The sequence below is a fragment of the Quercus suber genome, unplaced genomic scaffold, assembly GCF_002906115.3.
Source record: "Quercus suber isolate HL8 unplaced genomic scaffold, Cork oak 2.0 scaffold_1100, whole genome shotgun sequence".
Classification (NCBI taxonomy): domain Eukaryota; kingdom Viridiplantae; phylum Streptophyta; class Magnoliopsida; order Fagales; family Fagaceae; genus Quercus; species Quercus suber.
This window is the reverse complement of record NW_027070505.1, coordinates 101,879-108,229: the sequence shown is the minus strand read 5'-3', so window position 1 is coordinate 108,229 and position 6,351 is coordinate 101,879.

Here is a 6,351-nt window from a genome sequence, read left to right as displayed (position 1 = left end):
GACTGAGTTCAAGATGGGTTCAGATTTAGGTTAATCTTGAAATGAATTTGGATTTATGTTTGTGTTTATTCTATAATTTATTGTTCCCTTGTTTTTGATTCTTGGTGGATACCCTTGTTTCCCCTGTTTTTGATTCTTGGTGGATACCTGACATTAGTGTGAACAATGGTCCAAAGTTTCAATTTACAAGATACTGACAATAGGGAATAAACTTTGAGGAAATAATGGTCCAAAGTTTCAATTAGAGAAAGCTTAACCATTAAGTACTTGCTGCAATGATTGTGTGTTTTTTTTGTGGCAACAACTTGAGAAATTTGTTCCATGGGTCATAATGCAAATTATGCACATAATATGCTTCTAAATGACTTGGATTCTGATGATAATTTTGAGATAATTGTGCTTCTTGCATTGGAAGAAGAACGATTAGAAAGAGAGGGGGCGTTAACATCACATCGTGATTATGTTCTAGGCCGTAGGATCATCCAACGTGATCATGGGCAAGGCCACCAAAGACTTTTTCAAGACTATTTTGCAGAATCACCAATATATCCTCCTAACGTACTTCAAAGGAGGTTTCGAATGAGTCGTTCTCTTTTTCTATGTATTAAATCTAATCTAGAAGAGAAAGATGAATATTTTGTTCAAAAAAGAAATGCTACCAGAGTGCTTGGTTTGTCTTCCCTTTAGAAGATAACTGCCACACTAAGGATGCTTGCCTATGGAGCAGTGGTGGATTTTACAAATGAATATGTGAGAATTGGAGAAAGCACTACAATAGAGAGTCTCAAAAAATTTGTTGAAGCCATAGTCGATATTTATTCTATAGAATACTTGAGCTCACCAAATAGCAATGACATTGCTAGGTTGCTAAGAGTTGGTGAAAGTCGTGGATTTCTAGGGATGCAGGGAGCATTGATTGCATGCACTGGAAATGGAAGAATTGCCCATCAGGATGGAAAGGTCAATATACTAGTCATAGTTGCAAGCCAACAATTATTTTGGAAGCTGTAGCATCATATGATCTTTGGATATGACATGCATTTTTTGGGTTACCTGGGTCTCATAATGACATCAACGTGCTAGACCATTCTTTTATATTTACCAAGCTCGCTCAAGGCCTTGCATCTTCTGTGAATTACTCAATCAATGGTCGTGTATATACGATGGGATACTATCTTGCTGATTGTATATATCCTTCATGGTCCACTTTTGTAAAGACAATCCGAGCTCCACGAGGTAAAAAGAATAGTCTTTTTGCTACAACTCAAGAGTCAACAAGGAAGGATGTAGAGCATGCATTTGGAGTACTTCAAGCACGATTTGCAATTATTCATAAGCCTGCACGTCTTTGGAGAATAGAGGCTCTTGATTACATTATAAAGGCATGCATAATATTGCATAGCATGATAATTGAAGATGAACGTGATGCCAATGGAGCAAAAGACTTTGATTATGAACAAGTGCCTGAAAGCATCCCTACAACAGTGTCCGACGAGCCTACAAAAGAATTTAGTCAATTTGCAGCGTTCATTGCAGCCCATAAAAAAAAAATTAAAAATAGAGAAACTCATTCTAAACTCCAATTGGATCTCGTTGACCACTTGTGGCAACGATATGGCGAGATGTAGGATCATCTAATTTTAAGTTTTATGCTCGCATTAATTTTTATGTCTTTAGTCTTTATTGTAATTTGAAATTTCTCTTCATTTATGTTAGTCTTGTATAGGTAAAATTCAATGTAATTTGAAATTTATCAAATCTATGTTAATCTTAAAATTTATCAAGTCTTTTTGAAAAATATGACTATTGAGAAATATTACCATTTGAAAAAATGACCCTTTAAAAAAAGGGTTTTGAAAAAATATAATTGTTGAAAAATTTGAAAATGTTACTATTGGGAAATTTAAAAATATAGCTGTTAGGAATTTGAAATATAGTTGTTGTGAATGAATAAAGAAAGATTAAAGAAGATTAAAGAAAGAATAAAGAATGAATGAAGAAATAATATTTAAATGATATAGAGAATGAGATAGATAATCTGTTACAAGTGTATTTGAAAAAGTGAGTAGCTAAAAAGTAAAAGTCACTGTTCATTCTCCAAATAATACAAAAATTTAGAAAATCTGATGGAGATGCTCTTATCCGTTGGAATGGTGAAAAGTTGCTTCACTTCTTGCCGGTTAGGAACTTTAGCTTCATTCTACATTCGCTTTCTTAAATTTGTGAGCAGTATGGTCCCTATTTCCATCCATTGCTAAATCCATCATTGTGTGTTGTTATGTCAAACTTTAGTAATAATAATAATGATTTTTTAAAAAATTATATATTGTTCAACGCCCACTATTTTCCTATGCTGCAATATTGTTGAACAATACATGCCAAGGCAGCACCATTTCATAAAGCATAAGGAATAAGTCGGGCCAAGTTCATATTAAAGCCCAATTTTCCATCTAACAACAATAGTTTGGCTTAAGCCCAAAATACTCCATACATTTTGGATTGGGCTAATGGTCCGATACTTTACAAAATGGGCTCGTAAGCTATATATTTTTACATCAGTAATAGTCTCAACTCTCATGGGCTTTATAATTTTTCACCTCATGAATTCGGCCATGGCTCATATAATTATCAAAATCATGTGATGGGCTCATGGGCCATATCTCTCTTGGGTTTGGCTCAAAAGCCCCTTTTTTTTTATGGGAGTTGATCTTGCACAATAGTAAAACTCCAAACTCTCCCTAAAACCTTAGTCTCAAGAGAGGCCCTCCTTAATTTATTTTTATATATATATATATATATATACTATATATAAAAAAGATTCTTCTTTCCATCCAAAAAAAAAAAAAAATCTTCTTTTTCAATTAGACTTTTTTGTGATTCAAAAATGCCCTTTGACCCTACGTTAAGTAGAACTTATGGACAACCTAGTAAAAATATATCTCTAACTCCACTTATAATGCCTACAAAATAGGATACTCTCCTAATAATCCATGTCTTCAAAACAAATTTATTCAAAATTTTAATAAAAATTAAATAAAAAAATAAAAAAAAAAAACTTCTCAATCAACTTTGAAAAATAGTTTAAACCAATTAATCTCTCTAAATGTGAGCTTTAAGGCTTTTTTTTTTTTTTTTTGGTTGTGTCATAATTTAAAAATTCAAATGAATATAAAATTATGACACTAAACCAAATATATATAGGACAAAGTTTAGCTATAAAATCGGTTGTAGTTTTGGGCTACAAACTCGATCAATATCTTTTTATTGGAGGTGAATTTTGACAAATCCACCATTGGATTACATCTTTTTTTTATATCCTCCATGTTTGCAAAATTTTAAGAAAATTAAAGACCAATTGCTATGTCATCAATAAATTTTTAAATTGCAAGTTTTTGTAATTTAAAATTATGCATAAAATATAAGTTTATAGATTATATAGTATATAATATCCAATTGACACAAAATTTAACATGTGTATTAAGAGCATAAAGAACATGCAATTTAATGGTTAGATTTTCAAAATATGCAATAATATTTATTTTATTGAGCGAGATTGTAACTTAAGGCTACAACTAATTTTGTAACTAAACTTTGTCCATATATATATATATATGAGTTTAAAGTTCAGATCTTCATGCTACTTTAGTAGTTATGAAATAACTTAATTAAAATTGGTTTTTAAAGAATATTTAATTTATTTGAAAGTTTAGTATAGGAATAGAATGGTTAAAAAAAATTATTATTATTCTTTTTTTTTTCTCCCTCCCTTCTAAGCATTCTTTTAAAAAATAAGATAAGATAAACAATCATTCCTTTAATGAAATGATGTAAAATATTGATTACATCCCTATAATGAAAAGTAACAAATAAAATGTGAATGGCATAAAAATAAACTCATTTCTTTTATACAATATAGAATTTCTACTCTAATCTAATCTAAGTGTATAAGTATATGAAATTTGTTTCTGGAGACTTGAACTCCAACACTTATACTTTTAGAATGACCATCGCATCAAAGATATGCTATGGTAAACTCTTAGCCACCTTAAAAAAAGAGCACTATTATATTCTTTTTTTTTTAATGATTTTTTTTTTTTTTTTTTTTTTTGAGAATCCCATTTTATTTTGATAATTTAATTCTTTCTTTTTGTCTTTTAATTGAAAAAGTATGGAAGTAAACATGACCAAAGCTTTTGCCCAATGCTCTAGAGATTCATTTTAGACATTTGCCTGTATCACGTCAGGGCAGTTTACCCCTGGCTCTCCGAAAAAACCCACAACGAACAACAACACCACCAACCCAAAAAAGAAAAAGGAAAAGAAAAAAAAAAAGAATGAGAAAGACCATCAACCAAAAACCTGTTCCAAAGTCAAACGAACTGAAATGAAATCTGATCACATTTAGAATCCAAATAAAAAATAAAACTCTTTTTCCAGCTTTGGCAACTTATAAGTTATATCACAATCCTAAGAATCCTAACAACCATTTCGGCCTCTCTCTCTCTCTCTCTCTCTCTCTCTCTCTCTGCTTAGCCTGTTTGACTTTTATCATTCTTGCCCAAGAAGAAGAAGAAGAAGAAGAACCCACTTTTTCCCAGGTTCGTTTTTGTTCCCTCAAATAAAATATTTGTTGCATTCAGGAATTTCATTGTTGGGTCTATTTTTAATGTGCGCGCGCGCGCGCGCACACACACATATATATATTTGTGTTGTTTTGCATTTTCTTTTGTATGGTTTTAGAAATTTTTGATCTGTTAGATGTAGCTTCTTGATTATACTTTCTATTTTCAATATAAGAGATCTTCCTCATTTCAATATATGAAAATTTAATTTGTTAGATGGGTGATTCTTTTTATTATTTACTTTATAGTTTATAGGATATAAAGAAAATAATTTTAGCCGTAAGAACTATGAAGTGCTTCATGTAAAACAGCACATTAACTAACTCCCTTAGAGAATGTAGCACGAGTGCCCTTTGAGCTACAACATCATGGGAATGTTTAAGAAACTGTTTTGAATGATGGTAATGATTGGAATTGTTAGATATACTTGATTTGTTGCATATAGTTGTCTTATATGAGTTAAAAAAAAAAAAAAAAAGATGGGTTTGTTCGTTGGTCACTTGAAATATGCCACCGATTTACTCACTCGGCATTACATGTTGGAATGCAAACCTTGTTCCATTCTTGTGTTCCTTTAGTGTGTGTCTGTCTCATATGTCTGTTGTTTCTCCTTTATCTGAGCAATCGCATTGGTATTACTTCATTATAAATACTTAAGAAGATTAATTACTTCATTCCTTGGAAGTTACTTAGGGAATTTGCAGTAGGAGGGAGTAATGCTGCTTGTAGATTTTGTCCATCTTGCAAGCAATCACTAGTATCTTTATAATCATAGAATAGGAGTGACTTCTAATCGGGATATTGATCTTATGGCTTTTTTATTTTTCTTGTAACAATCATCCACTCAGTCTTGGTATCATTGTGTTGGATTTCTAGTTGTGGCTGCAAGCCTGCTACTGAGTTCTACATCTGGTTAATCTGATGACCAAAAAGAGATTAAAAAAAAGAAAAAACATTTATCATATACTATTAATGAATCTTCAATGTGCATCTCTTTTATTTTAAGTTAAATCAAATCTTTTCCCCATACTTGTAGATGGGAGATGAAGCCCCAAAGTACACCGTTGAAGAAGCTATTGCAGCCATGGGGTTTGGAAAATTCCAAATTCTGGTGCTTGCTTATGCTGGCATGGGTTGGATTTCAGAAGCAATGGAAATGATGCTACTTTCTTTTGTTGGACCAGCACTTCAGTCTGCATGGGATCTTTCTTCTAATGAAGAGAGCTTAATAACTAGTGTGGTATTTGCCGGCATGCTAGTTGGAGCATATACATGGGGCATAGTATCAGATAAGCACGGAAGGAGGTTATCCCTTTCATTTTTTTGTTTGTCATGTACAGTCTCTGCATTATTTGAACCGTCTTCATTTTCTGTAATCTTCCTACCATATTATTTATTTCACTGGCAGCTTTAGTCCTAAATTAATATAATCAGTTCTCAATACTTCAAAATGATTATGATAGCATATTAAATCAACATCTTGTATGGATGCTTCCTACCAACTAGAGATTGATATTAGAAGTGTGCAAGTCTTGATTCATCATAAACCTCCACTTATTGTAAAAACTTCTAAGATGACGTGATGCAAATGTTTTGTGTAGAAGGTGACTCAGAATGTGGATTCAGTTTTGAGAGTGTATTTTCCTCATATGTAATCTGACTTAGCATCACCCTCATTCTGAAACTTAATATTAGCATTTAAGATTTTTGCTTCTGCCACTTATCAAGT